The 11267-nt window shown below is 36.1% G+C and overlaps 1 long non-coding RNA gene across 2 annotated transcripts in view; it reads left to right on the top strand.

Moving 5' to 3' along the window:
- The window catches only part of LOC121102772, a 24793-nt gene extending 13904 nt beyond the window's left edge, over positions 1-10889 (top strand). Inside the window, exons 1-2 of one of the 2 annotated variants that reach the window (XR_005834905.1) lie at positions 4194-4208; positions 6959-10889. This is a non-coding gene — a long non-coding RNA (uncharacterized LOC121102772). Of the gene's footprint in view, positions 1-4193; positions 4209-6958 lie in introns of those variants that run through there. The other variant, XR_005834906.1, reaches the window with a different exon arrangement.
- Positions 10890-11267: the final 378 nt, after the last annotated feature.

Raw genomic sequence — 11267 nt, 5'->3', positions numbered from 1 at the left:
CATGGAATGTTTTTCCATCTTTTTGTGTCTTCTTCAATGTCTTTCAAGAGTGATTTGTAGTTTCTAGAATATAGATCCTTTACGTCTCTGGTTAAGTTAATTCCAAGGTAACGTATGATTTTTGGTGCTATTGTAAATGGGATGGATTCCCTAATTTCTCTTTCTTCGGTCTCGTTATTCGTGTATAGAAATGTAACTGATTTCTGAGCATTGATTTTGTATCCCGCCACATTACTGAGTTGCTATATAACTTCTAATAGTTTGGGAGTGGCTTCTTTTGGGTTTTCCATATAGAGTATCATGTCATCTGCAAAGAGAGACATTTTGACTTCTTTTTTGCTGATTTGGATACCTTTGATCCCTTTTTGTTTTCTGATTGCTGTTGCAAGGACTTCTAGTACTATGTTGAATAATAGTGGCAAACCCTGAATAGCCTAAAAGGTCTTACAACAAATTTAGATGATTGACACTTCCTTTTTTTCAAACCTTACAACAAAAGTATAGAATCTGAACAGTGTGGTGTTTGTATAAGGATAGACATACAGGCCAAAGGAATAGAATAAAAGTCCAGAAATACTCCCATACATCTATGGCTAATTGATTTTTAGAAGATTGCCAAGAGCATTCAATTATGAAAGAATAATGTCTTCAGCAGATGGTCCTTCAGCAACTGGAGAGCAACTTAGTAAACAATGTTGTTGGACCTTTACCTCATACCCTTTACAAAAATTAACTTGAAATCAGAAGTAAATGTAAGAGCTAATACTATAAAAATATTAATAGAAAATATAGTTAAATTTTCCTGACCTGTAATTTGGTAGTTGATTCTTAGGTATAACCCTGAAAGTAAAGCCATGAAAAGATAAAATAGATTAATTGGACTTTATCAAACTTACAAACCATAGTGCACCATAGAACACTGTCAGGAAAGTGAAAAGACAGCCCTCAAAGTAGGAGAAAATACTTGGAAAATACATATTTGAGAAAATAGTAGCTTGCAGAATATATAAAGAACATTTCCAATTAAAAATCAGAAACAAAACTCAATTTATTAATGCACCGAGAGCTTAAATAAGACATTTCTCAAAGTTGATATACCAGCAGCCATTAGTACATGAAAATCTTTAACATTACTTTTTATTTGAGAAATTCAGTTTAGAATAGATGAGCTAACACTTCACTCTCAATACTGTGGCTATTACATGAAAAATGAGAAATAGTAAATATTGGCAAGGATGTGGAGAAATTGGCATTTTTGTTCTTTGCTATGGGGAGCTGTCAAATGGTGAGGCTGCTGTGGAGAACAGGATGGTGGTTCCTCAATATAGAGATTATTCGGGGTTCCTTACAATAAGTATGTTCTTGCTCCCCTTTATCCATTTTACTCATCTCTCCACCCATCTTCCCTCTGGCAAACAGCAGTTCTCTTTAAGAGTCTCTTTTTTTCTTTGTTCATTTGTTTTGTTTCTTAAATTCCACATATGAGTGAAATCATATTGTATTTGTCTGTCTTAGGTCACTTAGCATTTTACTCCCTAGGTCCATCAGTGTTGTTGCAGATGGCAAGATCTCTTTTTTCTTTTTTATGGCTGAGTAATGTATAAAATTGTATACCTGAAACTAATACTGTGAGTGTTATATTCAATAAAAATAAATAACCTTATACAGTGCTTGGTACTAAGAAGTAAAAAAAGAAAAGAATTAAATATAAAATTTCAATGACCCAGCAATTCCACACCAAGTTATATCCCTAAGTTAAAGGAATATCCATTTTTAAATAAAATTTTTGTGTGCAGTTGTGTATAGCCACACTATTCACCATAGTTGAAAGGTGGAAAGTACTCCAGTATTCATGAGATGATGAAAGTGGTATATCCAACTTACACTGTCAGTGGGAATGCAAGCTGGTACAGTCACTCTGGAAAACAGTATGAAGGTTCCTCAAGAAGTTAAAAATAGAGCTGCCCTATGATCCAGCAATTGCACTACTGGGTATTTACCTCAAAGATACAGATGTAGTGAAAAGAAGGGGCACCTGCACCCCAGTGTTCATAGCAGCATTGTCCACAATAGCCAAACTGTGGAAGGAGCCAAGGTGTCATTCAACAGAGGAATGGGTAAAGAAGATTTGGTGTGTGTATACTGTGTATACACACACACACAGATACATATACACACACATACATACATATAATGGAATATTACTCAGCCATCAGAAAGGATGAATAATTACCATTAACATCAATGTGTATGGAACTGGAGGGTATTATGCTAAGTGAAATAAGCCAGTCAGAAGGACAATTACATGGTTTCACTCATGTGTAGAATATAAGAAATAGTGCTGAGGATCATAGGGGAAGGGAGGGAAAACTGAATGGGAAGTAATTAGGGAGAGAAACCTTGAGAGACTCTTGACTCTGGGAAGCAAACAGGGTTGCGGAAGGAGAAGTGGGTCAGGGGATGGGGTAACCGGTGATGGGCATTAAGGAGGACACGTGTTGCGATGAGCACCGGGTGTCATATGCAACTGATGAATCATGGAACACTACATCAAAAACTAATGATGTACTATATGTTGTCTAATTAAAGTGGTATATCCAAAAAATGCAATATTATTCAACTTTATAGTTGAATGAATTATGGATACACAGTATAACATGATATTCCTATTAATCATTATGATAAGTAAATGAAAACAGACATATAAGGCCCTAATTCCTTTTACATGAAATATGAAGAGGTAAATCCATAGAAGCAAAGCAGATTAGTGGTTGTCAACAAGTATGGGTATGGGGAATGGAGAATGACTGCTTAATAAGTCTTGGGTTTTCTGCTGCCTTATTAAAACATAGATTTGACCATGGTGATGGTGCACAAGTTGTAAATGTACTAAAAGCTGCTGAATTGTACTATTTAAAATTACTAAAATGGTCACAGCATAGGGAATATAGTCAATAGTATTGTAATAGCATTGTATAGTGACAGATGGTAGCTACACTTATGGTGAGCATAGCATAATGTGTAGAGTTGAATCACTTTGTTCTACACCTGAAACCAATGTAACATTGTGTGTTAACTAAAAAATTTTAAGTAAAAAAACAAATGTTCTCTGTTTTATATGAATGTGAAAGTATACAACAGAGAAAATACTGAGTTTGGGCACTAGTATTAGTACAAGAAAATAGAAAAATAGTACAAATTGTAAAAGTAATGTAAATTACAGTGAGTCTTGCAAACCACCTACCAGTCATTACTCATTACCATGCAAGATAAAAAGCGTTAACATAGCATTGTATTTGGTCCATATTCACTTCAGTTGATATTTGTGCAGTTTTCTCTATCTATTGCTTATATAATTATTAAAAATTCTGTAGTATCTGGATTGCTTAGGTTATTTTCTTCCCACTGTGGTGAGATTTTTAAAGTTATCTAGAAGTTTAGTTATATCTACCGTCTTTTTAGTAGGGGAGGAAATTTATTAGCAAGTTCAAGTTAATTTTAAGTAATAGGACAAATTGTAAAATTTGACGATATAATGGAATTTAATAATTAGGAAAATGAAGCATTGTAGGGTATGCTGCAATAAGTAAATACTGTGATATATAAATGTTACTGGACAGCAGTAGTTTCAAGAGTGAAATATGAAAGATTTAAAAAGTTGGGGGAAAAAAAGTGCAAGCTCTGTCCTTTACTTATTGAGACACCTTAGTGTACCTCTTGATCTGGGGATTGTGAATTTGAGCCCCAAGTTGGGCATAGAACTTACATTAAAATAAACAAACAAAAGTAATGTAGTCCTTTAAAAAAAAAAAAAGGAAGAAAAAGAAGTTCAAAAGAAAAGTTTGCTTTACTAAAGAAGGAATTCATTTCTAGTTTGGGAATCTAAAACACCTATGTAATGCCCCCTCCTTAAACTTTAAAATGGGAATTTGATTAATTTCTTGGATAAAGATAAAAGCTTTGAAGGAATAAAGTATCAAAGAATTGACAATAATAAGAATAAAATTGAGGCATTTCCATTTTTTAAAAAAAGATTTTATTTATTTATTTGACAGAGAGACAGCCAGCGAGAGAGGGTACACAAGCAGGGGGAGTGGGAGAGGAAGAAGCAGGCTCCCAGTGGAGGAGCCTGACGCGGGGCTCTATTCCCATAACGCCGGGATCACGCCCTGAGCCGCAGGCAGACGCTTAAGGACTGAGCCACCCAGGTGCCCCAAGGCATTTCCATTTGTTAAATGGCAGTGTAAGGATTTTGTGAATCTACTCTCCAGGGAAACAAACATAGCTGGTGAAGATGAGCAAAATTTACGACAGTTTAACACCTCTTGAAATTGTAATGGCATACAGCAAATGAAAAAAATTTTGAGAATTGTACTAAAACTGAATAAAACCAAGACTTTATGGCACTTGAACCACCACTCAGTCCTCCCATCTCAATTCAGCAAGACAGTGACCACTCCAAGCATTTGCAGTGAGGAATACAGGGATCCCTCTCTTTTAGCTAACAGTTGAGGCCTATAGTCCAGAATGGAGTGATGCTTAAATTCCTTATCCTCATAGCTCAGTTTTGTAGATCCTAACTTGCAGGCAATTGTAGCTGATAGGAGAGGACTTCTGTTCTCCCAACCCAGACACGTAGAGCAGAAGCTCTTCCTCAGACCTGATAACGTTCTTATCCTCGCCCCAAGTTGTTTGGACCACTGATGTACCATACCAGGTGAGGCAAGTTGAGAACAGGTTAATCCCTATAAATTTGGGCTGTTACTTTGAGCAAAGGTAGTCACCGCCACGACCGCCCCACTACACACAGCTCAGTGAATCTGGATGATAAATGTTGCTGAGTAGAACAGGCAGAACATGAGCAACAGAGTTCTGAAGCCCTTCCTGATGAAATTTTATTTAAAAGAGCAGGGGGACGTTCAAGCCTATGGGCAATCTTAAAAAATCATAATTCAGTGGTAAGTGATTAGCTGGTAGATTAATGAGAGCAACTTGCTAAACTAGTCCAGCTAATTTGCCACAGAAAACCAGGTAAAGAGTTACGAACAGCATTCGTGACTACAAAACAAAGACTGGCATGATAAACTGCCCCTGCAAATGGACCAAGTTTAATTGGATTAGAATATACAGTAAGATATGCCTCCAGAGCATTGTTATAGGTGGTAGGAAAATTAACTTAAAATTAGTGTACACTAGCAGCTCAGTATGTTCCAAGAATAGAGAGAAATTGTGCACTGCCATCCTAGGATAATGACATTTCTAGGACTGTGCCCTCTGAGGAGCAATACCATAGGCTCCCATCATATCATGGGAGAAACAGACTTCACTAAAAGTCCAGTCAATCAATTAACATATTGAAAATTTGAACAGTAACTACCAGCCCTGGATTCATCTCATGGTTAACTAGCCAGTATTTCTACCATATATCATTTATAATGCCTACTTTTGAGCTGAAAAAATCTTGAGACTTGCTAAGAAAGAAGAAAATGTCACCATATAGCAAAAGAGGTTGGCAACAGAACCCACATTTAAAGGTCTACATATCAGATTTAGAAAATAAATATTTTAAATCAGCGATTATAGATATATTCAAAGAACTAGAGGAAACCATGCTTTAAAAAGTACAGGTATGAAGATAGTGTCTCATCAAATAGTATCAATTAAATAAGTAGAAATTGTAGAAAGAGCCATAGGAGCAATCTAGAGTTGATAAGTATAGATAGAAAACAAAAATCACTAGAGTGTTTCAACAGTAATATGAATTGTCAGAATAAGCAATCAGTGGGCTTGAACACAGATTGACAGACATACAATTTAAAGAATACAGGAAAAAAAAAGGAAGAAAGCAGTTTCACAGAAATATGGGATGCCATTGTGCGTACCGACATATGTGTTTAAATGCCAGTGCTAGAAATAGAGGGAGAAAGATGGAAATGACATTTGAAGAAGTAATGTCTGAAAACTTAACAATGTTTTATGAAAAATATTAGCCTAAACATCCAAAGGAAGTAATATTTGGAGACAAATGTAAACAAAAACAACATGCCAAAAATTATAGGATGCAGCTCCAAGGGAGAAGATTATAACAATAAATTCCTACATTGATAAAAAAAAGAAATCTCAAATAACCTAACTCTACACCTTAAAAAATTAGACAAAGAACAAACTAAGACTTGAGTTCAAAGAAGGAAGGACCGGCGCCTGGGTGGCTCAGTCGTTAAGAGTCCTGGGATCGAGCCCTGTGTCAGGCTCCTCCGCTGGGAGCCTGCTTCTCCCTCTCCCACTCCCCCTGCCTGTGTTCCCTCTCTAGCTGGCTGTCTTCTCTCTGTCAAATAAATAAAATCTTAAAAAAAAAACAAAAAACAAAAAACAAGGACATAATAAAGAGCAGATATAAATAGAGACCACAAAGATAACAAAAATCAATGAAACTAAGAGCTTTTTTAAAAGAAAAAAATGGCGAACTAGATACTCTAACCAAGAAAAAAAGAGAGGTGAAGACTCAATAAATGAAAGAGGAGTCATTACAATTGATACCACAAAAGTACAAGGATCCTAAGTGGCTACTATGAACAATTATATGCCAACAAACTGGATAACCTAGGAAAAATGTATAAATTACTTCTGGCTTTGGTCTGAGGGCATCACTAGTACAGAACTGTAAATGAGCATAGACAGAAAATCTCAGAGAACCCTTATCTTTCTGGCCAGTTGACCGGCTATTGGGTACTTGTAAGCTAAAGTATACAGGAAGTATTTTTATTCATATTTATTCTCCATCCCCATCTCTTTCCCTTCCTTCTGGCCTCCCTCCTCCTGGATTTTCCCTAAGGACAGCTACAGTTCTAGAATTGCATGATGGTGATGGCAGGTGATGGCAACATGCAAAAGGGGACCCTGTAAATTGAAGTGTGCGTAGTATTCCTGTTAATTCTCTTTATTTTTTGCTTTTCTCAAGGGTGACTCCATTTGTGCAGATCTCCATGGCAACAAATGTGGCTTAATACCAGAGAAAGCATGCATCTAGTCTACTTTGGAGTGAGAAAAAGAAGCCCTTTGGAGCTGGAGAATAGGGTAATTTTAGAGATGAGAGAGCTGAAGAAGGGGATCTCCGTATTTTGTATATGAACTGAGGTTTTTTTAAGCTCATTTTCAATGTGAACATGTATGGGATAGTCCAAAATAAAACAGATAGCTTTTGGAATTTATAATATGAAGCCCCACCCATGTTACAGACTGAACTCGGAGAATCATATGTGAGGTAGACCCAAATCATCATGGTAAAGACTGAAAACTAGATATTGGAAGCACTTCTCATAAAAGGGGAGATAGAAGTTGTGGTCTGAACCTAACTGAACTGATTGCCTTTTTAAAAAGGCATTCACACACACATTGTCCAGCAGATTTTTAAAGAGGTCAGATTCTTAAAACATAATACACAAAATCCCCAACAATCCAAAAATACAAAGAACCAGGAAAATATGTGACGGTGAATAGATGCCAGGCAGAGGATATTACAGATTTTGGAATTATCATAGAGATTTTAAAGCAACCATTATTACTATATTCCATGATACGTCAGCACTCTCAAGATGAATTAAAAAATAGAAGTTCTTAGCTTAGAAAATAAAACTTTAAAAGAACCAGGTGGACTTTATTAAACTGAAAAATACAACATCTAAAATTTGTTGTAAAAAAAAATGAATGAGTTCAGTAGCAGATTTAAGGTGACAGATGATCGGTGAACCTCAAAATTAGGAACTATCAAATTTGAAAAACATTTTGAAAAAAATTCGGGTTTCAAGAATCTATGTGACAATTTCAAAACGTTCAATATTTGTATGATTGGAGTACCAAAAGGAGAGGAGAAAGAGATTGGCATAGAAAAAATATTTGAGGAAAGTTCCTACCAAAAATCACTATATTACATGTAGGATAACTAATTTTGAATGACTGTATTTCTTCAGATATTATAGAGTCCACAAGACAGGACAACATCTTTAAGGTGCTGAAGGTAAAGAATCAATCCAGAATTCCGTAACAAGCAAAAATATCTTTTAAAATGAGTTCAACATAAGTTACTCTCAGATGAAGGAGAAACTGGAGATTTTTTTCATCATGGAAATGCTCTAAAAGAAATGATAATAAATATTCTTTGGATAATGATACCAGAGAGAAACTTGGTACTTCAGGGATAAAATTTGAGCAACAGTAGTGGTAAATATCTGGGCAAATAGGATAACTTTTTCTACTAATTCCTTTTATGTGTACATGACTCTTAGAAACAAAATTATAATGTCTGAGGGGGAATTTCAATATATTTATATGTAAAATGTATGAAAATTACCACATAATATAGGTGGTCTGAGATAACTTCAGCAGAGAGCAGGTTTTTTAGTTGTTTTGTTTTTTAAAGTATCCAAATAATAATGTTTCTTTCTGGGGCAGAGGTTGGAATGTTTGAAACCTTTTAAAACATATAAATTACCCATTTTGGGAGAAGAGTCCAACAAACCTTTTTTGTCAGATGCCATTAAAGCCTTGTTTGTCAGATGACATTAGTATTTTTAAGAATGCAGAAAACCTGGCCCCAGCGTTATCCATCTTTGCTTAAAAATGTTGCAGCTATCCCTCTCCGGGAAATTTTATTTCCTGCTCCCCCACCTGAAACAAAGCTTCAACGAAAGCTGACTCAATGGGGTGCTTAAGTCACTAAGGTTCCTTCATCTAGTCCCTGTAAGGCAGTCAGGTTAGCTTCAACTCATTGGCCAGGATTGTTTTGGATTATAGAATTGACCTAGGGTCCCAACTTACAGGCAAAGGCATAGCCTCTGCGATCACTAATACATCTGGATTAATCCCTTGGGCCTATTGGAAAAGTCTATATGGAGAAACCAAAATATTCAGGTTTCCTAAACTTGGGATTCCTCACCTAATGCAAATTATTACCTGTGCAGAATCCACCTAGACCACTTCTCATTGCCCTCTTGGAATGTGTTGGGAGGCTTGAAGAACCAATGTAGACTCCTCATGAAATCAATGTGAAGATGCTCATGCTTCTTAACCGTGTCATGAGTAATAAAGTCTTTTGTCACTAATTCATGATTCTTAGCTCTTCTGCCAGGATTCATAAAACTGTAACAAGCTTACTTTTAGCTTGCATGTATGACAAAATCACAGTTCACAGTTTATGACACAGATGGTAATGGGACATATGTGGTTCTAAGAGTTGTAGGTTTTATTTAAAGTAGTAATATACTAATGTTTAGTAGACAGGAAAATATCAGGTGTGTGTATTGTAATCCTTAGAGAAACTCTCAAAAATATGAAGACATAACTAAAAAATTCATTGAAGTAGAATACTACAAATTTTCAAATAATCCAAAGGCATAGAAGAAAGAAGAAAAATGGAATTTTAGAAAGAGGAGAGATAATAAAAGAATGGACATATAGCAACCAAATAAATATATTCATTTTACATGGTCTAGAACTTTTGGCTCAAGATTAGTGGAATAAATGCATTATGATATTTGCGAAAAAACCCTGGACATTATATATAAAAGACATATAAAAAGACTGAAAAATAAAGAAATGAATGGAGGGGTGCCTGGCTAGCTCAGTCAGTAGAGGACACAACTCATAATCTCAGGGTCATGAGTTCAAGCCCCATGTTGGGTGTGGAGCCTACTTATAAGAAATATAAATAAATAAGTTCATAAATAATAGGAAGAAGAAGAAATAAGTGGACATCAGCAAGAGACAAATGGGACCCAAGGAAAAACTAGGTGTTGAGTTGCCTGTTCCTTTTTTTTTCCCCTAATATATCTCAGGTTAAGTGCTGGATAATTTGGCAAGTAGATCTACAGGCAGAGACCAAAAATCAGAACAAAGCCCTAGGAAAAGGGTTCTCCCTAGACAGTGGCAACCCATCAAATAAGAACTTTTAGATAATATTGCCCTACTCCATTCAAACTTCAGGATAAAAATCACTCAATCCACACCCCCATCAGCAAAGGCTGAGTGGAGATCATAGACTTCAGCAGTGCCAAGCTATGATGAGCCTCTCATCCCCCCTCAACCAGTGTCAGGATGGTATCAGAGAAAACTCACTGCACAGCAAAGTCTTTACTTCATAGTGGCAACACTAATCCCATCACAGTATAAGTAGAGGCCTTGCGGACATCTTGGATTTATATTCACATCCAGCAAAATGAAGAGCCCTTCCCGCTCCCTGTTGGTTTTCAGATGAAGCTGTGTGGTAAGCTGGTACTTTGACCATCCAGCCCTCATTAAGATCCAACCATGTTGGTATTTGGGAAGGACATATGGTGAGCATTAATAAAATATGCTGTTCTCTCATACCTACATACGACTAGCAGTAATGAGCCTTTCCTCACTCTTAGAGTTTAAAGAATGCCAAGGGGAGAACCCATACTTTCACCCCTACCTGGTACTTAGCTGACAGAATCTTCCTCCCTCACCAGAGTTGTCTCAGAGGAGGTCTGTAAAAAGAGAGGGTTCAGATGACTTGCAGAGTCTAACATACATTAAGTGTCTAGTATAGGATTGAAAAATCACCCATTATTATGACAAACCAGGAAAATTTCAGCTTTGAGAAAAGACTAGCTGCCATCATAGAGATGACACAGGTGTTGTAATTACATGATCAGAATTTTAAAGCAGTCCTTATGGGAATGATTTAACAAGCAATTACAAACACTTAAAATATGAGAAAGTCTCAGGAAAGAGGATATGAAGAAACAAGTGTTTAATTTCACAACTGAAAAATATAATAGATAACGGAATGGAGATGGCAGAGAAGAGACTTAGTGAACTTAAAAGATAAAACAATTGAAATTATTCAGACTGAGCAACAGAGAGCAAACAGACTAAAAAAAAAAAATGGAGAAAGCCTCAATGGTGTTTGAGACCATTAAAAAAAAAAAAAGTCCACATTGTTGTCATTGGGGTTGTAAAAGGTGGGAAAAAAGTGGTTAACTCCAAAATGTGTTTGACAAAATAATGGCCAAAGATTCCTCCAGTGTTTGAAAATACATAAATCTATGGATTCACAAAGCTTACTGAACCCTAAAACTTAGAATGCCAAAGAAATCTGTCTGAGGCACATTAATAATCAAAGCTTTGAAAACTAAAGATAATCGTGAAAGTGGCCAGAGGGGGTCAAATGCATTACTTGTAGGAAAAAAATGCAAATGACAGATTTGTCGTCAGAAACTGGAGGCCAGAAAGAGGTTGCATTACAGAAC

This window comes from Ursus maritimus (genome assembly GCF_017311325.1).
Source record: "Ursus maritimus isolate PB19 chromosome X unlocalized genomic scaffold, ASM1731132v1 scaffold_X1, whole genome shotgun sequence".
NCBI lineage: Eukaryota > Metazoa > Chordata > Mammalia > Carnivora > Ursidae > Ursus > Ursus maritimus.
Note: the sequence above shows the minus strand (reverse complement) of the source record. Positions and strands in the feature narration are given on the sequence as shown.